The 25,454-nt window shown below is 41.9% G+C and overlaps 6 non-coding genes across 6 annotated transcripts; all 6 read left to right on the top strand.

The window, feature by feature from the left end:
- The first annotated feature begins 71 nt into the window (after positions 1-71).
- On the top strand, positions 72-144 carry trnav-aac (transfer RNA valine (anticodon AAC)). The gene has a single exon. It is a non-coding gene; the product is annotated as a tRNA-Val (tRNA).
- A 20,205-nt stretch (positions 145-20,349) lies between these two features.
- trnag-ucc (transfer RNA glycine (anticodon UCC)) lies at positions 20,350-20,421 on the top strand. Its single transcript has one exon. It is a non-coding gene; the product is annotated as a tRNA-Gly (tRNA).
- A 197-nt stretch (positions 20,422-20,618) lies between these two features.
- On the top strand, positions 20,619-20,700 carry trnal-uag (transfer RNA leucine (anticodon UAG)). The gene has a single exon. It is a non-coding gene; the product is annotated as a tRNA-Leu (tRNA).
- Positions 20,701-20,870: 170 nt separating this feature from the next.
- trnal-aag (transfer RNA leucine (anticodon AAG)) lies at positions 20,871-20,952 on the top strand. The gene has a single exon. It is a non-coding gene; the product is annotated as a tRNA-Leu (tRNA).
- Positions 20,953-21,048: 96 nt separating this feature from the next.
- trnag-ucc (transfer RNA glycine (anticodon UCC)) lies at positions 21,049-21,120 on the top strand. The gene has a single exon. It is a non-coding gene; the product is annotated as a tRNA-Gly (tRNA).
- A 204-nt stretch (positions 21,121-21,324) lies between these two features.
- On the top strand, positions 21,325-21,406 carry trnal-uag (transfer RNA leucine (anticodon UAG)). The gene has a single exon. It is a non-coding gene; the product is annotated as a tRNA-Leu (tRNA).
- The last annotated feature ends 4,048 nt before the right edge of the window (positions 21,407-25,454 follow it).

Raw genomic sequence — 25,454 nt, 5'->3', positions numbered from 1 at the left:
CCGTTTTTAAACGGGGGCGATAAGAGAATTGCAGTGGCCCACGCGCCCAAGGACTGTGCCTTCTCGCGGCTGTTTCCATAGTGCAGTGGTTATCACGTTCGCCTAACACGCGAAAGGTCCCCAGTTCGAAACTGGGTGGACACAATTGGATTTTACATGCTCTGGTGAGCAGCGGAATGCATGCTGGGTTCCGAGGTGAACCTCTGGAGCAGACACCTGTTGCTCTTTGCACGCATACGTTGAAGATTGTTCGCTCAAGCATGCCCAGAGTGTAGGGTTAACTATCAAGTCATGTAATTACCAGCCTGTTAGAAGGCTGTTGCCAATTAGGTCATCGGTATGTGACCCACATCCCTTTGTTCTTTTTTCAGGTTGGGGGTGCCCAGGGTTGTCGAGGGTTCCTATATTAGCAAGCAGTTGCCGCTGAAGCGTCAGCAGAAGCGTCAGCCCTCGTGTTTGCCCTCCTCGTGGCAAGACCTCCGAGTGATAAGACCTCCGAGTGACAAGACCTCCGAGTGACAAGACCTCCGAGTGACAAGACCTCCGAGTGACAAGACCTCCGAGTGACAAGACCTCCGAGTGACAAGACCTCCGAGTGACAAGACCTCCGAGTGACAAGACCTCCTCGTGACAAGACCTCCGAGTGACAAGACCAGCGAGTCTACCTGTGCGAGTCCACCGAGCAAGGCCAGCAGCAAGGTAAGGCATACATTGCATTTCGTTTACAAAAACGTACAGCATTACACTAGCATTGACTTTGTTTTTCCTACATTATCAGCATGTATGGAATTTAGTGCAATTAGCTTGGACCAATGGCTGTTGTGCAACTTGTAGTTGGCGTGGGATCTTTTGCTATTCAACAATTTAGTTTTTTGCAGATTTACTGCTGAATTTTGTGGTCTGTATCACATATTTGGCAACCATTCCCCTCAGCACAGACTGGCCTTTTTATCTTGTTCAGTGCAGGTGGAGCGTGTCACGCTGGTTAGTGCGTGATTGGCCGTCTCTAACACCCAACACACAGCCCTGATTATTTGTCATTTGGTCTGTTAACCCTACTCACTGCTCCCAGGAAGGAACGCCCAAATATGGCCATAGTCAATTGGTTTTCATTAAGAACTTTTGCTGAGAGTAAGAATAGGCATTGGGTTAATTATGGTGGCAGCCAAGTTACTTCACAGTAAAAATACACTAACAATGTGTTGGCACATTCTAATCACTCCAGGTAAAACTCACATGGTTAGAAAAACTACAAAAATGTGAGCACTCAAGAAAATACTGGCACACTATACACACATGAATCATTTGCCCAAATGTATCCAGAAAAACAGTAAAAAGCCCTGGGGAACGCTTCTGACGGTGGCACAGAGTTACAATTAGGGTGGCCATCGGTCCGTTTTTACAACCTGTTCACGACGTCCGTGTGTCCCTCTCTTTGTCTTTCCTCTCCTCCTAGCCTTTTGCTCATGGCCTCGAGATGCGAGGCAACCTCATTGACGCAAACTACACCTTGACAGTCGGTCCGATATATGCGGCCGCCATGTTACTCCAGATTTAACTCCAGACTTCACTCAGCGAATTAACTGTATTGCTGTCGCCTTATGTTGGGGAAATCTCTGTGCAATTACTGTTAATTGCGGTCCATAGCCCTAGCCTGTATGACGTACATTAACTGACGGTAAAGTTAAATAAGGTAACTGTATTATTGTCTAGGTCATAGGTGGCTAACCCGCGGCTCTCGAGCCGCATGCGGCTCTTTGCCTGGTGTCTTGCGGCTCTTGCGTTCACGTCCAAGTTTGTGTTTATTTCCCCCATAGGCAATATGCATTAGAATTGCGCACACAAAGTTGATTAGAACTATGGCAAATAAGTGCCCTGTGGTCTTGGTACTGTAGTAGGCCTTGCCTAAATGTGTCCTGAATGATCACGTTGATGTGTGACATTTGTTACTGCAAATAGCCTACAAGACGCGATTTAAGCCTATGTTCTAAAAATAGCGCTTTCAAAAAGTGACCGCGTCTTTCGCTGACTAAACAAAATATCGGCAAAAATGTTTTAACCTGAAATATTTTGCCATCACTCCTCAATAAGGTCAAGAAAATGTGCTGTCCATATTAGATTCTATCGCTCGGATATGGCTGTTATAAATGTGCAAATGATATGAAGAGAAAGGTGTCTGGAGCAGAGATGCGCTGAGAATCTCTGTCCTGCGTAGCCATCTCTGCGCTCTGTTAGGAGGAGTGTTCATCATGGCTATTGACCCGAATGTGAAATTATGTTTTTGGTTTAAAATCGTGTTATTTTCGCGGGCTATAGACAAAATAGCGCCAAAAATAATGTTCCACCCTGGTTTATCAGCCATTGTCAAAGCGGCGCTGGCAGACAGCGTGCAGGTGGGAAACAATTTCAGTCTCAAAAAGAAAACTTGGTCTTTTCCCCTGGCCCCCTGTCAGCACCCGCTGAAACATTAATGTGGAAAATGAACGGCGATTTGACGAACCACCTTGTTAATTTCGGATGGTGTTGTCGTCAGGCATCCAAATTGGATCATTGATCATCTCATCTGTGCGCAAGAAAGCGGTGCCTGTGCGCCTAACCCCCGAATGAGCTAAAAGAGGCGGAGAATCTTTAGGCCGCGTTACTTCGTGCTCTGTTATAAAGAGTGCTCATGGAAATTATGATGTGAAACGTGTTTTATTAAAATATGAAAGAATTTATTAAATAATTTTGACCTGTGTACCCTTGTCTTCTTATGTAAAACAACATTTTTATCTTGAAAAAACATTTTCCCACAAAAAATTGAAGCAGTAAAAAAAAAAAGGGGGGGGGGGTCATCTTATATTCAGGATTGTCTTGTAGTCAGGCCATTAAGTTGAAGTGTAACATCAATCTGACACTTTGTGTGTGTGTGTGTGTGTGTGTGTGTGTGTGGGTGTGTGTGTGTGTGTGTGTGTGTGTGTGTGTGTGTGTGTGTGTGTGTGTGTGTGTGTGTGTGTGTGTGTGTGTGTGTGTGTGTGTGTCTGTGTGTGAAAGGAAGAGATGGTTGATGTTCATACCCATGTGTTGTTGTGTATGCTGGTCTGTGGTGCGAGAAGGATGGGTGATGCCCATGTTGGTGGGTGTGCGCATGTTTATATGCCCGCGTGATGTTTGTGTGCCGATGTGGCTCTTTGCTGTGACACATTACAAAATTTGGCTCTTGGTCTCCGACTGGTTGGCCACCCCTGGTCTAGGCCTACTGTCTGTTTCCTATTTTTTTCCTGCACTGGTGGCAACGCATAGTGCAACTAAGTTTGTCCACTAAATGCCTTTACAGTGAGGGCTCTCACAACGTTACAAACAGGCCAAAGAAAGCATCTTTCTGCACGGGCGCTCTGTTTGTATTTTGAGCTCGTGTTGTTGCTATGGTTATCATGCGTCTGCATGAAAAAAAAAAGGTTGACAGAAGCGGTTTGCCTCTCATTTTAAAACACCGCTGATAAACACACTCCTTACCTTTGAGTAAAGTAAATCAAATTAATTGTTGGCTATTATATGCCTACACATGCATGACTACCCAAAATACATTAACAAAATATTTAGGCCTATGAAATAATAGGCCTAGTCCTACAGACAATAACGGAAGGATAGTCTATCGTAACCTGCCGTCTCTGATACAACATTAAGTTAGTGGTAGCCTACTGATGACTCCTTTATCGGAGTGAGGTAATGACATGCGAAAACCCTTCCCAAAACAATCTTGTTTTACAAGTAAAACTGTTGTTGGCAGCTGAGTTAGTCTGAGGTAAGATGGCAGCGCTGTTCCCTGATTCCTGCCTATAGTTTAGAATGCCGACTTCACTGTTTTCTCCACGGAGGCGGGGTGTCGGCAAGTCGACGCAATGGGTAGGCCTACGGCGCGAGGACGCTAGGTTAGAAAGTCAAGGGGCGGGGTTGTCCGGCCGAAGTCCGGAAAGCTGGTCACCCTAGTTACAATTATGTTGAAAATCAATGATTTTGTCACAGAAAATACACGTTTTTACAACCCGCCAGATCCACCAAAACTTCCCTAAAATCGCTATACCTGTATGAGGTTTTTAGTTTCCGGGGTAGCCTGTTGGTAACACTGGATGGCTTGTGGAAAGAAATTGCTAACCAGTCTGCTTTTGTAGCAGCTCTTCCATGATGCTAGTAGGGAGAAGTTTGTGTGCTGGGTGTGTGGGACATTTGATAATGTTTTTTGCCCTCTTGAAACAGTGTGAGGTGTAGGCTACAGGTACTGAATGCCTGGTAGGGGTGATCTGATTATCTTTTCTGCAGTCCTCACCACCCTCTGTAGTGCCTTTTTGTCTGCAGCTAACCAGCAGCCATGCCAGATAAGACAGGCTGCTGGCCAGAATGTTCTGAATGGCACCCCGGTAGAAGATGGTAAATGCATATGGTGCTCTACTCCTCTGATGGAAGTGGAGTCATGTCTGCACCTTTTTGACCAGGGCACTGGTTTTGTAGTTCTCTCTGAACTACTCTAGATAAAAATGAAGTCAATTCCTTACTACTGAGGAGATAAGCATATTAGATTTAGACTCGGGGAACATCGTCTCCAAGAGGAATGAATGAAGACTTTGACCTGAGGCCTTTCCTGTGAACTGTACTAGCTCCTGCAAACTGTCCACCTGCTGTTCTAGAGCCCTCCTGTGACTCTCTTGCTCCTTGGTGACCTCTGTCACTCTTTTTTGCTATTAACTCTGCAGTCCCCTTAGGCCTACATGCCTTGCTTCATGGATATACAATTATAGGCATATGCTACCTGTGAAAATATAGTGTGACCACATGAATGGTTATAACATTTTTTAAGCCAATTTTATACCCATTGTTTCTGTCATCTGACTTCAATAGTGGCTATTGCCAGTTTGTACACACTGGGGATTGGGTAGGCTATGCCCAGTATTGTTGTTTTTGTTGTCTCTTGTTTTGTTTCCTGATTTTATTTCTATTGCTTGCTTTGTCTGGGGGCAGTCCTGCATGTACAGTGTGACTTGTATATATGGGGTGGGGTCACTCTCAATGTTGTTTGTACTTAACGTCATCAGCTTGGTAACTAATCACTATGGTCTTAGTTGTGAGCCTGATTATTGAGAACAACTGTTTACACCTGCTGTGGGGGTCATGTGGTCACTAGGAAATTGTATATATGGGGTATGTTTTGTATGTCTTTTCATGTCTGAAGAAGGGTGATTACCCGGAATGTCACGGAAAAATAAAATAAAAACAAGTGGGAGAATATAAACCCTGGTTGAAGCAGATTTTTTCCTCTTTTTTATCTGATCATTTGCTTGTCCTGCTCCCAGGTCAAACGTTTGGATGTGCGGACTTTAACTCACTCTTTGATCCGTCTCTACCCCTGGCCGTCAGGTGTCTGAACGACATATGAGCTTGGTTGTTCAGAAAGTCCTGTTACTTGGGTTGGATTCCATATGCCCTGTTGCCAAATCCAGACATATTCTCCAATCTGAAGATTTGTAAGTGCTCTTTTTCCTTGATTAAAGTATTCTTTCTGTTTCTGTTGTCGTTTTCAAGTGTTTGTTGCACTGTATTGGAGACAGTTTGTGGTTTCAACATTTGTGGTGTTGTTGGAAGTCTGGTTCTCACACGTCTACCCATCAACAGCTGGGTTGGTGACACTCCAATGTCCTCCATACACAGTGCACAGCAATAATGAGTACACCCCTGTTGAATAGTAACATATTGAACAATATTTTAATATACACACAAGTTATTCTCAAAATGGTAATAGAGTAGAATAAGATATCAATTTGAAACTTTCACAATAATTTACTCAAGCAAAGACAAAGATTGTTTGTATTGCAAGTTGTCTGAAATGTGATGATTTATTATGCAAATGAGATCACATCTACTTAGGCCTAAATATGTTATAAATTATGTAACAACGGGCAAAACATAAAACAAATTGCAAAAGTAATGATTTACACTTTTTATTGATACTTAATCCACCCTACATCGCATATGAAAAATCTACCTTCATCACGTTAGTGGAACATACTTTTTTGAAGGTCAGACATAGCAGATTTCCAATGCATTTTGCCATTCAGTGGGTAAAATTGGATACTTTTGACCTTGGGAAAGGTATGTTCCACTGAATTGATGAAAGTATATTTTTAATATATGATGCACAGGGGTTGAAGGATCAATGTAATGTATGAACCATTACTATTGCTATTTGTTTTATGCTTGGTCTGTTACCACAGATTTTATCACATATTTCAGTACATATGACCTCATTTGTATATTTCATCATCATATTTCAGAAAACTTGTGATACAAAAATTGTTTGCCTGAATGTGAGTTACCATCTGTGAAAGTTGAATATGCCATAGTTTAAAAATGTACCCTATTCACCTTTTATTTCCTATTCTCTCCCTATGGAGAAATGAATAGGAAATCTGCCAACTTTGACCTCGAAAAAAAGTATGTTCCACTAAATATAAAGCTGCAGATTTTTAATATGTGATACAAGGGGGTTTAAGGATCATTTAAAAGTAGGAACCATTACTAGTGCAATTCGTCCTGGGTTTGGGCCTTTTTTTAGCTAGATTGACTGGCCTATTATTCAGCTATCTAGCCTGCCATGAAATGGTACATTGCATGAGCTTGAGGTCATATGTACAAATTGGGGAATTGCCCATTTATGGCTGATTATAAATGGTGCACTTCTTTATTCATTATTTAGCAAATTGCCTCCCCAGATGCAGCAGTACTGAATAGTGTAGGCCAACAACTAAGTGGTCACTGCTGGGTCTAGAGCTTATATATAAACTGTCAATGGTCTAGAGCAGCGGTCCCCAACCTTTCTGGGTCAGAGGGCTACCAGGGGCCATACGAGGGCTACTGAGAGCTACCCGAGGGCTACTTTTGTTCAAAATCTTCTATTGATGTCTTGATATCATTCCCAAATCACACTAGATTGAATGATAATTTGCTTATACATTATAAGGAAATATTATTTATAGGCTATGAAGAAATAATCTCATATTTACATTAAGAAAAGCATTAACTCTGACTAAAATCTTGTAGTCGTGACTGTTTATTAACATGCTTGGTGGGCACCTCAGAAGCTCCTGGAGGGCTACCTGGCGCCCGCGGGCACCACGTTGGTGACGCCTGGTCTAGAGAGATGACAACAGGATGTAATTTTAGTGACAGGAATGTAGATCATCCTTTCACCGAAATATCTTTATTATTTCCCAAATATATTTCTAATGTAGGCCTGCCAGTATCTTCATTATTTCCTGATATCAACCTTTATGTTAATAATAACTTTACCATTTTAATCAATATCATACTCCCTATAGCAACCTCCATGTGTATGTGATCTTCTTACAATGAATATATCATCATCACTTGAATATTAGCTTGTTTTGATCATGGTCAGTGGAACTCACTGGGTCAGAATCAAACTAGTACCTCCCGTCTTATTCTTTTGCTTGTGGCCTCTTGTGTTGGTCTCACCCTTCCTCCGTGGAGACATTAAAAGTTTCCCCACTGTAAAGAAAATGTTGACAGTTATGTAAATGCACTGAAGTAAATTTAGGAATAAAAGTTATAAGGATTTGTTGTGTCTTCTGTTGCGCTAATAACGTAGCATGGCAGGCCAGTATATACAGCAGCATAAAAAATATAGCCTGGTATTGTACCATTGGCAAATTTGTGGAACCAACAGTTGCCATTCAAATTGTGGCAGGTAATAACACAGCACAGCGCTGCCATCACCCTGCTTATGGGACCGTCACCATGCTAAGCCAGCCCTAACCACTGTCTACATTCCAATGCACAAAGGGTTCCTTCCATTATCCTAACTCCCATCCTCAACCTGTGCTTGTGACCTCAAGTTCAAGTACTTTTATTTGTCACATACATGGTAATTGTAGTGAAATGATGATGGGGTCATCAGCTCTGCATCTTAAAAAATAAAAATTAAAGATTAAAGAAGTAAAGTAAAAAAGAAAATAAAAGGTGAGAAATAAGTTAAAGAAAAAAAAAACAAAGAAAATTATTATTTAAAAAAGTCTCTGTTCAGCAGTCGCACTGCCTGGGGGTAAAAACTTTTCCTCAATCTTTCTGTTCTGGCCTGAATGGTTCTGAGTCGTCTGCAGGACTTAAGTAGGGTGAACATGTAAGAGTTGGGGTGTGAGACATCCTGCATAATCTTCCTAGCCCTGGCTCCCACTCTCTTAGTGTAAAGGCCCAAGAGTCGTGGGAGCCAGGGCTAGGAAGATTATGCAGGATGTCTCACACCCCAACTCTTACATGTTCACCCTACTTAAGTCCTGCAGACGACTCAGACCTCACACTTTGCTTACACCTCGCCTCCTTGGAGCAAAGTTTCCCCGCTGTCAGCCTAGCCACAACAACTTCTGTGGGTCTTTTCCCAATTCGACATCCTGATTGCAAATGAGAAACCTTTGAAATGCATTTTTGCGATATACTGAGTTAAACTTCTGTCATCACTAGACCACAAGCACAAGGTAGGATGGGAGTTAAGATAATGGAAAGAGTCCAAATATACCCTCCACAAACTCACTACACTGGTGGAGTTATGTGATTGGAGAACAGAGTTCATGGCAAAGCACAGATTGTTACCCTACGGTGTGATGCTAGACCAACTGACCAGACAAAACTATTTTGCACCGCAGGTTGAGTTTGCCTAGTTTCACTGGAGACTTGGGTGATGCAAACCTCTCCGTTTCTGTCATGCGGTGCTGAACTTGGTTTGTGGTTTCTGAGCTCTGCATGAGTAACTAGGGCAAACAAGCATGCACCCTACAACAGCTTGCAACATTGCACACGGAACTCATGTACTGTACACATGAGTAATTTCGATGCAAAAGTGTTCAGTGGTCTAAATCTCAATGCACAGCTGACTTTATTTTATTTTGACAGTATGTATGCAGAATGCAAAAATGTGCCTATTATATCTATGCTCTAGCACCTGAATTTCCATTGGGATCAATAAAATATCTCTACTGTATTGTATTCTATTTATCTATTCTATTCTACATTGGTCTGGTAGAACTCAGGAACACATTGAAAAGGAAAATGGAAAGAGTCCAAATATTCCCTCCACAAACTCACTACACTGGTGGAGTTATGTGATTGGAGAACAGAGTTCATGGCAAAGCACAGATTGTCACCCTACGGTGTGATGCTAGACCAACTGACCAGACAAAACTATTTTGCACCGCAGGTTGAGTTTGCCTAGTTTCACTGGAAACTTGGGTGATGCAAACCTCTCCGTTTCTGTCATGCTGTGCTGAACTTGGTTTGTGGTTTCTGAGCTCTGCATGAGTAACTAGGGCAAACAAGCATGCACCCTACAACAGCTTGCAACATTGCACACGGAATTCATGTACTGTACACATGAGCAATTTCGATGCAAAAGTGTTCAGTGGTCCAAATCTCAATGCAGAGCTGACTTTTATTTTATTTTCACAGTATGTATGCAGAATGCAAAAATGTGCCTATTATATCTATGCTCTAGCACCTGAATTTCCATTGGGATCAATAAAATATCTCTACTGTATTATATTCTATTTATCTATTCTATTCTACATTGGTCTGGTAGAACTCAGGAACACATTGAAAAGGAAAACTACCATACAGTAGACCTTGATTGTAGTATTAGGGCCTCTTCAAATATTGGGCCACCTGCAGGTGTGGGTTGGTGGGCATGTCTGCCATGTTTGGTGGTTGGTGGGCATGACCCCAGTGTAAGAGGGTGGGCCTTATCTGGCACACTGATGTGTATGTACAGTAGATGGCCAGACAGGAGAACACTGTCATTTTCAAGGCTCTCATATGAGGCAGCGTTCTCATGTGAGCTGGCATTATACTAAACCAAAGCTCCTACAACCAAGGTAGGTTTACTAATTATTAGACAAAAAAGCTCTCTTTACTACAACTAAACACTTATCTTGTAGAAAACCTAACAGTGCTCTAAACAGACTCATATATTAACATACAGAATTTAAGAATCCAACCCAGTTTTAATTATTTTAGTACTTTTTTTCTTTTTCTTTCTGTTTAAAATGTATTTTAGTAAAGACATTGGTTCACGGGTGCTGTGTAAATATATTATTACCTCCGCCAAGGAGGTTATGTTTTTGGTTGCAATGGTTTGTCTGTCTGGAGTTGTTGGAAATGACAAAAGGAACAAGTGATTAAATTTAGGGTGTACCATAGTCAAATGTTCTATCAAACAGCTTCCTTGGCAGAGGTCTGCACTCTCTGGGCCTTTCCCATTACTAATCTCCACCCCTACCCCTTTGCCTTCCTCTTGCCCCTCGTGCTTTCAAACAAAGCCGCAAGGTGTAGGGCTTGAAATGCAACTCCTATGGATTGGGATGCCCCTTCAACAATCACGGAATGACACTCACAGCTGTCACTAATTCCATGCATTAGGTTGACGTTAATAGCGTTTTTTTTCATGTGCGTTTCACGGAGAAAAGAGCCATCACACATTAGGACAATGTTAAACTTAGTGCAATGGAATAATTATTACCACTTTAAAACCGTCAATTGCGGCGAAAATACTTAAACTTGTGTGCTGTTGTGGGTGCCGCGGCTTGCCGCCCATTTTTAAATGAATTCGCAATGCATTCAGGGAAACCTGTCGAAGGGCCTTTCCCATTACTAATCTCCACCCCTACCCCTTTGCCTTCCTCTTGCCCCTCGTGCTTTCAAACAAAGCCGCAAGGTGTAGGGCTTGAAATGCAACCCCTATGGATTGGGATGCCCCTTCAACAATCACGGAATGACACTCACAGCTGTCACTAATTCCATGCATTAGGTTGACGTTAATAGCGTTTTTTTTCATGTGCGTTTCACGGAGAAAAGGGCCATCACACATTAGGACAATGTTAAACTTAGTGCAATGGAATAATTATTACCACTTTAAAACCGTCAATTGCGGCGAAAATACTTAAACTTGTGTGCTGTTGTGGGTGCCGCGGCTTGCCGCCAATTTTTAAATGAATTCGCAATGCATTCAGGGAAACCTGTCGAAGCCCTCCGTCCACGGAGTCTGCTGTCGGAAAATCTCCGCGCGGAGGGGTGGAAAGCCCTTCGCCGAACCCCTACCCATCTGTCTGAACATGAATCGGGATGCCACTACGCCTACATGTGGACGCGCAAAACGGAGGCTAAGGGGATCGGCATAGGGCTAAGGGGTGTAATGGGATTCACCCTCTGAGTGCATTTCTAGTTTTAGTCATTTTCCACCTCAAAGCCGGTCTCGCTTATTCTCATTAGCATGCTCTGATTTGTTTATCACAAGTTTCTCTCAATTGTTCACACAAATAAACGTTTTTTTTTTTTTCTTTGGCAGAGCAAAGAAATAGCCATGACAACCCCTGAGGCATCCACCATCCCTTATAATGATGAGTATAATTAGGCGAGTACATCTATGCAAAAAAAAGGCCTAACCCCAAAAAAATTGATACAAAAGGTTTTTCAACTGATTTTGTTACCTCTAAGTGTCCTTAATAACATACTAAAAATCTAGGAAAATCTGACTTCAGGAAAGGTGTCATTTTCATGATCAAAGTGTTTTAAAATAAAGGTTACTACATGATAATTACATTGGCATGAACTAACATGTTTTCAGGATCTGTTTGTTTGGAGTGCTGTTTGGGTGGATAAAGACACTACTGCTATGATAATATCCATGTGCTGTTTGTCAGGGCACATCATCAGTGATGAATCATGGTGTCACTAGGTATTTTGGGTCTTTCAGCAGCTGAACTGAATAGACAGGAGCCACTACATGTGTAAGTAGAGGGCAAGGTGAAACGGTTGGTACTGGAGACAGACAATGTCCTGAAAGGACATAGGGCTTTAGCATAGCTTTCTGGTAAGCCAGAGTAGGGCCTGTTGTAGCTTCATAGGCAAGGGTCAGGGCCTTGTATTCAATTAGGGCATGAAAAAGAGGACATGACTGGGAAACTGAGGCTATGTGGTCAGAGAATGATAGATGGTCATCAACAATGACACCTAGATTTTTTGTGGCCTTAACAGTAGCAGAATCCATATTGAGCTCGATATCATGGCAACGTAAATCTTTGGCTGGGATCACCAGCAGTGCATTTGGGCGAGGCTCAACTGAAGCTTGCATTCCTTCATACTTGTGGATAGTTCAGAGAGGCAAGCGGAAATGTGTGTGACCGTGGAGTCATCTGGCACAAAGTAACTATGCTTCATCGGTGTAACAGTAGTATGGGAAGCTGTGAGAACAGATAACATGGCCCAGTGATGTGGTGTACATGGCAAATAGGAGTCCCAGCACCAGCCCTTAGGATACCTCTGTGGAGAGGCTATGATTTGAGGACAGCTGACCTTGCCCTTGATACATGCTAAGAATGATACCACCAGACTCAAAGAATGTCTGGAAGAACTTGAGAAACACAAAACTCAATTATTTATCTAAGAGAGATGTTAAATAATCATGTTTTGAAAAAAAAATGCTAGCTGGTGTGTCTGCACAAAGATTTTTAGATTTACTACAAAACAAAAAGAGATGTCCATAATCTCTTCTGAAGATATCTTCTGGCTTACTAGAAACAAAATAAAAGAGTAATTTTGAGCTTGGCTTTTTCAGATTTTGAGGTTTTGCATTTTGAAATGTAATGCCTATTTAATTAGATATAGTCCAATTACCATATTAAAACATAACATTTCAGAAATCTTGCAATACATTTTTTTCTCACAAATATGTGAGTAATCACCGGATAAAGTTTCATGGTGATATCGGCAAGCTAAATTTTTTGGCCTATTCACCTGGAGTGTCTCTTGACTCTTATAATAAGCCTATGGCAGCCATGTTGAAAAAACTAATTTCCCAAAGTCAGATTTTACTAGATTTTTAGTATGTCATTTAGCAGGTCCAATAGTAATAGAATCCATAAAAAAACCTTTTGTATCAATTTTTTTGGGGTTAAACCCTAAATGTACTCGCCTAAATAGCTATGAAAAGAATATAGCGCTTTATAAAATTAATGGAACAGTTTATCAACTTGCAGGAATCCGAATGTCACTTTTCGAAATCGTCTGTATTTCTGCTTGCCTGCCTGCTCTGATCTGGGCCACTCGATGGCTACGTCAGCTGCGAGGTACAGGTGGCAGAGCCTCAGCCTTCATGGTCTCACTGCTCCTGAGCGATACCCTGGAGGTCCTACTATGTCCTTACTTCTTGACTTGCTTCCTCTCGGACACGTATCCTCCATCATCAACTTGTACACCTGTATGGGGTGCCATAAGACTCTGTGGCTTTTGTTTCCACCAGCTGGTGGCACTAGAGGGGATCCTTACACTCAGACCGCCCATCTGTCTTAGTCAAGTGGACTTGTATTTGTCCAGTCAAGTCCTATCCATCGTCATCTCCCTTATTGTGTGGATATTCGGTGTGATCTTGGTGTTCAATATGGAGTCAATGTCCTTTGTGTTTCCTTTTGCATGTGTTTGTATTGTCGTAGTTGCCCTGTGTGTGTTGGCATGTAAGGCATATCGCGCAATCGCCTACACAGGAATGAATCCAGCTTTGTATGTGACAGCTGTTGCTTTATTTACGTTGATTTTTCTTTATGGGCCATATATGTTTTTAGATATTACATGTAATGGATTTGTAATTGAACATGATCTATGCTTTCACGTAAGTACAATGTGTCTCTGCATCATGAGTCTGAGACTGATTGCAGACCCTTTACTGTCTTTGCTGGTCTGTAAAGTTCTACCTATAGAAAGCTAGAGATTACTAATAGAGACTATTAATAGAAATAAATGCATTAATTATGTTGTGTTCGGGTCATTTTTGACCCGTTTTCAAGTTTTAGTGTGAAAAAAACACACTTTCCTTTATTTTCTTGGAATAAGGCTTCATCTAATCCTCAGTCACAATCATTGCAACACACAAAAAATATGTCTTATCATTTTAGTAAATTTTAAAGGTCCAAAAAAAAAAAAGTTACATCTGTGGTGTTCAGGGTCAAAATTGACCCGGCATAGATTTTTGGCTGTTGTATGCATTTCTGAAAAGCTGTTGGTTGCCCCTTGTCTTTAGTTTGGTGATTTATGGTGAGGACAATATATTTCTTGCTTGAAATTTTTTTTGCCAGCTTTTTCATATTCCAAATCCAATATGGCCGCCGGACAGTCCCATACACTACAATAAGTCATATCTCCTGTTGTGAAAGGAGTACAGATGTATTTCTGGTGTCTACTCATATGTTTTCATGGACAGGGAATCCATTTCCGCATTATATAATGAGATTTTTTGCACATTTGTTTGCAAAATACATTTTTGCACATTATTTTTTCCAAAAAACGTATCAAAAATTCATAATGGCACCCAAACATGTAGAACTGGTCTTATACTTTCCATAAAGTTGATGTGGCAATGACATAATGGTCCATGTTCATGGCATAGGGGATTCAGATGAATAGTGTGACTTTTTTCATGTTAATTGATGTGTTCATTTCCAATATCTTTGCATTAGATTGGTGGAATAGCTGTGACTCGGACAGAATTGTTATTTTGTATATTTACCACACTAAAATCATATAAATATTGAAAAACACCAAGTCAACCTATTAAAACATTGATTTTATGCACTGAAAAACTAATTTAGTTGACATTTGGTCTTTATCCTGCTATAAATCTCTTTGGGTTGGTTTGGACCTCAACACCACAAATGCCACTATTGATGATATTTTTCAATATTAGAGAAAAACCAATAAAATAAATTTGGGGGTTGTTGTACTCTCATATCAGCTGTAATACATGGACAACATAATCACTAATTGTATCACTTTAGGAGGTATTAATAGTGAATTTATGCCGATTGTGATAGTTTTGGTCATCAAAAACGATTTGCATAATGTAAGATAAAAGACCAGTAAAGTCAAAAAGATGAATACATAAAGTAATATTTCCATGGATATGAATACATACCAAGTTAGCCATGAGATGAAAAACAATATTTGATGATAACTAGTGTTTTGGGGTATTTTATGGCTGAGTTTTGTTATCACGGGTCAAAAATGACCCGAACACCACAGGTATATGCAGCTTACGAACACAACACAAGGGTTAATAAATACCTAGGCCTATATACTGTCATACGCTATACAGGAAATGGCAACAGAAAATTAACAACTTTGTCATCACAAAGGCCTACTTAAGCTTCCTGTATTGGTGATTTCCATTGCAGCCAATTTGTTGTCTGTTTATAGCATGTCGACTATGAAGATACAGTAGTATATGTAGCCTATATGGAATTGCTTTGGTGTAAATTTAGTAATACAAGTAACAGTTTTGTTGGGTTCTTGTATTATGTTGACATCTAATTAAGACTGATTTGCTAATGAGTGAGCCTTGTGCTCAGAAGCATTTAAGGTGACCAACTAATGGGGGAGCTCTATGCTCTAGGGGGACCAGGTTCTCACTAATTGGGGTTGATATAAAGGCACTGTGTATGTGGTTGTTTTGTAAGTTTGAAGAAGGCCAGACGGCCGAAACGTCACTTCACCAATAAAACATGGAGCAGAGTGTGCAGCATTCTTTTCATTTTCTTGAACATTTGTATGCACAGGAAGCCAGCACCACAAGAAAGACTTTATTGGTGTACGATACCTCTTTTTTTCCTTGTATTACCAGTATGTTAACAAAGGCAGTCCCAGGGGCAGGCTCAGTGGGCAAGAAGTCCAATTGGCACATCACGTTCGCCCATGCAAAAAGACATGGTGGAGTATGCGGAGAGGAAAACAAGGCAGTGAATGGCTGCTGTTAAAAGAGAGATAGCATAAGTGATATAGGCCTACCGTTATTATGATACCTCTCAAAGACACGTCCCCACGATGAGATGCTTTATTGACGAAAAAGGAATGTGGAGGTAAGCCCCTGCTGAACTTTAATGTTTATCCATAGTGATTTCTCCATACTATTTACACATTTGGAATGAGGTTAAATCACTATGGAAAAATGCTATGAAGAATTAAAAAATTAAAACACACTTCCGCATTCGTTTTCCATTGATAAAATCAAAAGTATATCATCTGTGTGTAAATTTTGGATGCATGATAACAATGATAAATAAGTGTTGCAATCGCTCTGCTAATAGCTGTCATTCACTGCATCATTTAAAACTTGCTGTTTTCCCCGCTGCGCTCTGGCCTCAAATTCAGGGGTGCATTTCTGAAAAGCGTATTTGTTAGCAGTTAACAACTTCAGTAGTTACCAATGGGAACTTGCATTGCAACCAACAAAGTAGCTAACACAGTTGGGAACTACGCTTTCCAGAAATGCACCCCTGGCCAGATCAAAGATGCAGACTGGGGCCCAGGACCCTGTTTCTCGAAAACATTAACCAGTTAACAACTTCAGTTTGCAATGGGGAACTGCATTGCAACCCTAGTAAGTAACTAATTTAGTAAGCAACAACACTGTCAAGAAATGCACCCTTGAGTGGTGCCTGAAGGGGCAGGGGGTTAGGGGCCACCATCCCGAAAAGGTATGGTGTGTACTGTACCACGTTTTCCACTGGTTGTGGTTAATTAAAGTTGGGGGGGGGGGGTGGGGTATTCAGGTGTCAAGTAGCTTACATCAATACACATTGGCTCTCATTTATCAAAGCAGCGTACGACGAGAATCGTACGTACGTTGTGCGTACGTTCTTTTTCTACGACCAGTTGGCATTTATCAAATCTCATCGTAAGCAGAAGTTGTAGCGCAACAACTCATTATCATAAATATGTGACCTACATGATTTCAAAATCTTTTTATGTTGTTTATTTTGGCAATAAGCCGAATTGGTGCACCCTTCCTGGGAGCGCTGCGTTAATTTGGCATAGGTCAACAACTGCAAGAGACTTCTAATTTGTGATTACGCACGACTATCCGAATACACACCTGACACGTGTGTGTCCGATAACACTTTATAGTCGTCCATTTAGGTGGCAAAAGGGCTATCCTCGAAGGACTGGAGCGCAGGAGAGAGGCAGGGCGCATGTGAGCGCGAGAAGGACAGCGCACTGGACATGTAAAACTCTCCTTCCCCAACAATGGTTTGGGCACTGTTTGTTTGCCAGTTTCACGCAGGAACCTTTTCTTGACCTCGTTTATAATAAGGTTTATCATCATATTTAACAAATATTTATATAATATAATATAATAAATTATTTATAGATATAAAAAATATCGGTAACACTTTACTTAAGGCCCACATTATAAGCGCATTCATAACAAATTATAATGCCCATTATAATTACTTATAACATATTATGACTACAGCCATACTGCTTCATGATGCTTTATACTAACAGTTATGAATAACCGTGAATCTAGCTTATAATGCATTATAAATCCAAGGATGTCATGAGTGCTCACGACTGGCTATAAACTATAGGCTGCCTCATGGGGCTTATAGTATATTATGAGCACCTATACCCCTCTATGCACAGACCTGGATGATAAACTGTCATAAGGGCTCATAAGATGCTATAATGCTTCATGTAAGATCATAAGTGGTCAATGTGTGCTCTAAGTAAAGTGAAGTTCATATGAATGCATCTATAATGCACTGTATAATACACATTAATGCATCGTAATGTACTATAAGCCCCATCAGGCCGCCTGTAGTTTATATCCAGTCACGAGCACTCATAACACCCTTGGATTTATAAAGCATTATAAGCTAGATTCATGGTTATTCGTTACTGTTAACATAACACATCATGAAACATCATGGGTGTAGTCGTAATGCGTTGTAAGTAATTATAATGTGCATTATAATTTGTTATAAATGCGCTCATAATGCTCTATAGATATGGGCTTCATAGAAAGTGTTACCAAAATATCTTCATTATGTCTAATGTAGTCAATCAAACAATTCATTGTAAGTATTTGGAAATCAATCTCTACCCCTTACATATTGAGAACCGAAACACTGTCGACTACTGCTGTTGATTATTTCCACGTGTTATTTTGTTGTCTACCTCACGTAAAGCCTAATTTCAAGCTGTCAATCAACCAGAAACGTGGATGTCTTAGCCGGTTTGCGTCTCTCCATGTCTCAAACTCAGGGGTGTTGTCTCCTTCCCGCAGTTTTAGAGAAGGTGTGATTATTCTAATTACGATGGTTTTCAGACGCTGGATTTATCAACAGTCGCTCGCTCTTACGATGGGATTGGAGAGGTACACATGTTTAGTAAATCTCACGTGAGCTTGGTCGTACGACGAGATCTGCGCTCATTTCTGCGATGGTTTCTACGCAAGTTTGATAAATGAGGGCCATTGTGCCCACAAGGACAATTCAAGACACATAGGCCTATAATACAGGTTATATCAGGGAGGGGAAAATAATAAAAGAAAGAAAAGAAAAAAGAAAAAGGCAGGGTCCAGGGTCCAGCCAAAGCTGTCAGTGGCCCGGCACACGCACGCACGCACGCACGCACGCACGCACGCACGCACGCACGCACGCACGCACGCACGCACGCACGCACGCACGCACGCACGCACGCACGCACGCACGCACGCTACAACTTCTAAAAAATTTAAACTCTTGTGTTGCTTTTTTAGAGAATCGTGAAGCAGCACACATTCATTTACACAAAACATGAAGTCTTATTGGGCAGAGGAAAACACTGGATCAGCTAAGAAGAGTCATAGAGTTTAATGGTATTGAAATTCATGTCATGCATTTGATGATCATCTGGACACAGGTTTGACCTTTAAACGTCACTAATAAATGTAATATACTTGGACCTGCAGATGAGGTAAGCAAGTCACAGTGTATGGGGGAATATAGGCCTACCTAGCATAAGGGAGCCATTGTAAGGTTAGGGTAGCATAAGGGTGCAACAAAGTTTTGATGAATGGACTTTTGTTGTTCTGAATTGGCAAAAGATAAATAACTCAAAAAGTCATAGTCGCTTTTATTTGTTCTTATTTAATATTCATTGGAGAACCAAAAGTCTCTCTCTCTCTCTCTCTCTCTCTCTCTCTCTCTCTCTCTCTCTCTCTCTCTCTCTCTCTCTCTCTCTCTCTCTCTCTCTCTCTCTCTTAGCACCTACACTCCCTACTTGATGTGATTGCTTGGCCTGTAGTTAACAGTGGGTAGGATACACTCAGTGCAGTAGGGAAAAGCCTTCTTTGCAGAGGCCTTCGTTGCGGAGGCCTTTGTTGCGGAGGCCTTCGCTGCATATCAGTTTTAGGCCAACAGATGGTGGTATTCTGCTACTGCACAGTGTAACTATGGCCTCACACATGGCACAAACCACAGCAGAGAGAGAGAGAGAGAGAGAGAGAGAGAGAGAGAGAGAGAGAGCAGGTGATAATGAGAGATAATGAGAGAGAGAGATGTTGAAATGATAATATTTTGAAATTGAATAAATGAATAATTCGAAACTGATCTTATCAAATTGCTAACCTTTGGTAGCCTGGCTTTTTGCGAGCTCCACTGCTAGGTCTGGGAGAGCGCACTTTGGATTCGACTTCAGAAGGCATGGCTTTATCATCAAGTTTACAAATTCCTTCTCCTGTGAGATGCCATTGTTATTGATATCCTGAGAGTTGAGGTAGACAAACAGGAGTAGACAGATTGGACAGTTGCCCGCCAAAATGGACTGTTTAGGATTAATAATGTCTGTGGGTAAAAAAGGGTATTAGGTGGATTTTTCTGTAGACATAGAAATCTATAGAACTGAATTGAATTTGGGCTGAATCTAGTGTCTCAGGCAGTTTGTGGACATTTTTTCTAAATGTAAATGTGCTGTAAATAATCTGCATAGGCACAGATAGGGACGACGTGGTGCAATGTGTGGTCCATGTTGACATGATCATCCACAAGAAGCATGTGACGATCAAAAGCATGTGACAATAATGCCCAGATGTAATAAATAGCCTCTATAGCCTAAGGCAGCTGGAAGTTCCACATGCCAAACGCGTACCCTGTCAAATGGACTATGACCAAAAAATGGCATTTTGGCATAGACCAGGCCCTCACACAGTCATTTACACTAATATGACTATGATCAGGGGCACTGACAGCTTTGGCAGGAACCTAGAAAAAAGTGTATTGAGGACCCAAATATTGTACTCAGAGCTTATCTCTTAGGTACGCACTTTCAGATCTTTTCTGGTGGCTCTGTACGATGAAGGGAAGTAGGACCTATGCTTCAAAATACATGCTTCAAATCCTTCCGCTGCCAGTGGGAGAGTGGTTTACCTGCCTCCCTGCCCCCTTTCCTCCTAGCTGGGCTGCAAGCAGATATCCACCTGAGGCCCACGGGGGTCATAGAGAGCAGGCGTTGGTGGTATAGTGGTGAGCATAGCTGCCTTCCAAGCAGTTGACCCGGGTTCGATTCCCGGCCAACGCAGCCTTATCCAGGTGATAACCGCTGCGCTGCCCAGACTCGCATTGCGGAGGACTCTGCGCACACATAGATGCACTTGGAAAGATTTGTCACTAGGGGCTTTTGCTGGAAGACTCCATCACCACCTTAGCCAGTGGACTCGAAGCGCAAGCCTGCGATCTAAACCATGGCGATGCGTCCTTTTTACCCTCGACCAGGGTGGTAGCGTGGCCGAGCGGTCTAAGGCGCTGGATTTAGGCTCCAGTCTCTTCGGGGGCGTGGGTTCGAATCCCACCGCTGCCAGTGGATGCGCTTCTTTGGCCTCAGGCTTTCCTCCCTGTCAAATATGCGCTTGCACGGTCTCGACCACAAACTGATGAATTGCTAATAGGCAGGCACTCACCCGAGGCTCCTTTGTCCGGGCCTTTGCGTGGTCAGCCACCGAGCGGTCACAGCTTGCCTCTGCGATCGGTGGTAGCGTGGCCGAGCGGTCTAAGGCGCTGGATTAAGGCTCCAGTCTCTTCGGGGGCGTGGGTTCAAATCCCACCGCTGCCAGTGGGAGAGTGGTGTACCTGCCTCCCTGCCCCCTTTCCTCCTGACTGGGCTGTAAGCAGATATCCACCTGAGGCCCAAGGGGCTCATAGAGAGCAGGCGTTGGTGGTATAGTGGTGAGCATAGCTGCCTTCCAAGCAGTTGACCCGGGTTCGATTCCCGGCCAACGCAGCCTTATCCGGGTGATAACCGCTGCTCTGCCCAGACTCGCATTCCGTAGGACTCTGCGCTGCCGTAGATGCACTTGGAAAGATTTGTCACTAGGGGCTTTTAGCTGGAAGACTCCATCACCACCTTAGCCAGCGGAGTCGAAGCGCAAGCCTGCGATCTAAACCTGCACCATTGCGATGCCTCCTTTTTACCCTCGACCAGGGTGGTAGCGTGGCCGAGCGGTCTAAGGCGCTGGATTTAGGCTCCAGTCTCTTCGGGGGCGTGGGTTCGAATCCCACCGCTGCCAATGAAAACGGCTCTTTACCCCACAGCTTTCTGCCTGTCAAAATGTGTTGCCAAATGTAGCGGCAATTGCTGCAAAAGTCCCCTTGGCTTCCGCCAGGCGTTGGTGGTATAGTGGTTAGCATAGCTGCCTTCCACAGCAGGGCCAGCCATGTATAGGTGTAGAGCTGTGACAGCCAATGAAAAAACAGCATTTTGCCCCGTCATGCATATCATTAATATCATTAAGTAGTTCACAACCCTTCGGGTTCAAATCCCGCCAGGATCACCCTAAAATAAAGAAAATAATAGAGGAAGGTGATGGAAAGTCACAGTTTTATTGCAACTGCAACTTTTCATGTTTGTACCAATTGTCATATTCATTTTATGTGGGCCAAAGACATTTTTGTGTGTTCAGATATCAAGTGGCACAACAGCATCTAATGCAGGTAAATTAATTGGTAATTGTTGTTTGATATGCTTCAATTAATATGCTTTACAATAGTGGCACTGGCTATTGTTTTGCTGCCCTGATGTGTGATAATGCTGAAAGGTCACTGACCGACCCATATATGTATAACTAGTGAATATTCAAAACACTCTGACCTATACATATAGTGTACTACAACTGTTCACTTCAGGTTGCCCCCCAGTGACAAAGAAAGATTAAGTTATTGAGACAGTGCTTGATTTGTTCTTCTGCTTATTCATTCATTCCTACCATAGAATATACAATCTATGATTCCTACCCATACTTACCCAAAATTATACATTCTCTTTTTCAGCAGTCTTAAACACAGTACAAAAGAAAATACCATTAATGAATATGATGAATATGTGAATAAAATAACTACCTGTACTTTTATTTTCTCCTTTTACAAAACGTAGAGGAGTTTCAACATGAAGGAGAGACCAAAGAGTTATGCAAATGAACCAGTGCATGTTTATTTAAAGAATAAAATACAAATCAGTACTGTGATCAGCCAAAACGGTGTACTTTGTATCACTAACGCAAATATGTGGTGCAAGGAGGCCGAAAATCCTGTGCATTCTTTCATGGAGAGGCAGTGAGAGTGACATCCATTTCTCACATCTAATACCAGTTTATTTGCCTCATAAGTCTTAAGAGTCTTGCAGCAAATAAAGAATGAATGATCAGAACTATACAATACTACTCTTCCACAAAACAGGTGTCTATATTAACACAATTTTCACATCTACTCAAGTCATTGTGTGTGCCCTAATCCAGGCCCTCCATCTTGTCATTGACTCTCAGTAGATCCCCCTCTCCTCGTCTTTGGTTCTCATATCAGCCGTCTGCAGAAAGCATGAACTCACATACATGCAGACACACATACAGATGCACAGACACAATGAACATATACAGTACAAGCATCCTTCCAGGTGTCTGGGACAGTGACACACTTTAACACTGACATACAACAAAGCTGCACCAGCTGTTATCCCTTCGTTGTGCTTCCCCATCGAGAAGAACCAGCGACACTGCTCCTATATTCAAGTTTGTACAATCAAGGTCCTGCACTTTCTTTAAATATTTTGCAAAACATTTTTTTCCTTCTACCATATTATGTTGAGTTTCAACATGAAGGAGAGACCACATAGAGTTATTCAAACGAACCAGTACATGCTTATTTAAAGAATAAAATGCAAATCAGTAATGTGATCATTCAAAACCGTGTAATGTGTATCACTAAAGCAAAGATGTGGTGCAAGGAGTCACTCAGGGAGTACAGGGCTGGCCACACCACCTCCTGTTGGTTTAAAAATCGACTGACAACAAACAACACAGAGAGAACAAAGCAGGACAGGTCGCACCTCAAGCTATCAGTTTAGAGATAGACAGTGTTAAATTTTGTTATTCTGCCTTCATCTTGAAACTTTCTACTCTTTGGCCGAAAATCCTGTGTTCTTTCATGAATGAGAGGCTGAGAGTGTGACATCCATTTCTCACATCTAATAAGTGTATTTGCCAAATAATACATTTGAGTCTTACAGTGAATAAAGCATGGATGATCAGAACTGTACTATACTACCCTTCCCCAAAGCAGGTGTTAATACTCACACAATTTTCATATCTAATCAAAAGTCATTGTGTGTGTGCACTTGTCCTTGACTCTCAGTAGATCCCCCTCTCCTCATCTTCGGTTCTCATATCAGCCATCTGCAAAAAGCATAAACTCACATATACCCAGACACACATACGAAGATGCACAAAGAGGCAAATACCATATACAACAAGTATCCTTCACAATATTCACAGATATGTAGTGTCATTTTAAAAATGACAATAGGAAATACTGGTGTTTTTCAACCACTATTCTGAGGAACACTAGTGTGCTGTGAGATAGCATTAGATGAAATTGTTCAACTTCACCTAGCATGTCTAACAACACTTGTGACTATATGACAGATTGTTTTTCTATGTGTACAATGATTATTATGACCCATAAAGTATAGCACAACAAACAAAACAGTCATGCATGCAACATGTAAGCTTCAGCAGCATGCTCCTTTCCTACTCTTCATCATCGTCAATTTCTGTGCAATAGAGAACAAGATGTGTGTTCATGTACTTATCATCAACAAATATTGAATATTGACACATACAATATCACTGTTAACAAACCTGGAAGATGAGAGGCAGGTGGTGCTGTGGTAGTGGTGGCGGCTGTCGGTGGGGGTGGAGCTGGGGCAGTGGCTTTGCCTGTTGCTGGGAGTAGACTGGGACAGTGTCTGTGGCTTGAGCTGGAGCTGGTTTCCTACAAGTGCTGTTCTTCTTGGTCGAGTCAAGTGTACTTTATTGTCAAAAAACTATGCAACAGGGTTAGCAAAGTTAAAAATATATATAAATAAGACATCGACAATTCTCTCTCTCTAACACACACACACACACACACACACACACACACAAACACACACACACACACACACACACAGATATACCGGTACATTCTGTCTCTGACACATTCACTCATAACTTGTGTGAAAAAGTGTATTGAAGCCGAAAATATACAACAGAAGTCTAAGGATTAACTGGAGAGACAGACGTTTCGGAGCTAGTCCATTTTCAATGTCTCCAGTAGGAAGCGCGTGGCAGGAATTCCGGTGTTTTATAGGGTGACGTGTCAGTTCTCCCCAGGACCTCTCCAGTTCACCACAAGGTGGAACATCATGAAGACCTAGGAAGTTTCCATACCTAATAATACATAATAAATAATAAATAATAAATGCATAATTCAAAGCTTCAAGAGATCATAATGTGCAGACAAACGTGTAAGGAATAACATGATTGTTATTTTAGAGTATTAGAAAGGTAAACAATATAAATCGAAAAAGTAGGCCAATTGGAGACAATTATTATAGGAAAAAATTATAGGAAAATATTATAGAAAACAAGAGAGAACCAGTTCTTCATTCATCCCCAGTGGATGGACAGTTTTTAGTGAAAAAATCCAGAAGCACTCTCTCTGGAGTAGTCTTCTTTCCAAATCCCCTCCTCTGCGTGCAGGTGTGAAGTGTTCAAGCACAGTATATGCGAGAGAGGACACGGGGTGGCCCGCTTCATTGAAATGGCGCGCCACCGGTGATTTTTCATCTTTGCGTCTGATGGAGCTGTTGTGTTCGATGATGCGTGTCTTCACTGGCCTGTTTGTCTTTCCCACATATTGTTTCTTACATGGGCAGGTGATGAGATAGACCACATTTCGGGTGGAGCAGGTCGTGAATTGCTTCAGTTTATATGTTTTGTTGGTGACGGAGCCAATGACGGTATTTTTCTTGACCGAGTTATTATGGCAAGCGGCGCATGAGCGGCATGGGTGGAAGCCTGTTGCCCTGCTTAATCGGTCGACCCCACTGCGTACATTAAAGTTATCGGCCTTCACTAGAAAGTCCCTTATATTCTTGGCTCTGTGATGGGCAAAAAGTGGCAGGTCAGGAAAAAGGGCACGACATGTGTCATCACTGCTGAGTACGTGCCAGTGTCTTTTGACCGCGTCCTTGATCTGCGCGCTGTGCTTGCTGTACGTAGTGGTACAGACAATAGAGGAGCG

Source organism: Engraulis encrasicolus, chromosome 21 (assembly GCF_034702125.1).
Source record: "Engraulis encrasicolus isolate BLACKSEA-1 chromosome 21, IST_EnEncr_1.0, whole genome shotgun sequence".
Lineage (NCBI taxonomy): Eukaryota > Metazoa > Chordata > Actinopteri > Clupeiformes > Engraulidae > Engraulis > Engraulis encrasicolus.
Note: the sequence above shows the minus strand (reverse complement) of the source record. Positions and strands in the feature narration are given on the sequence as shown.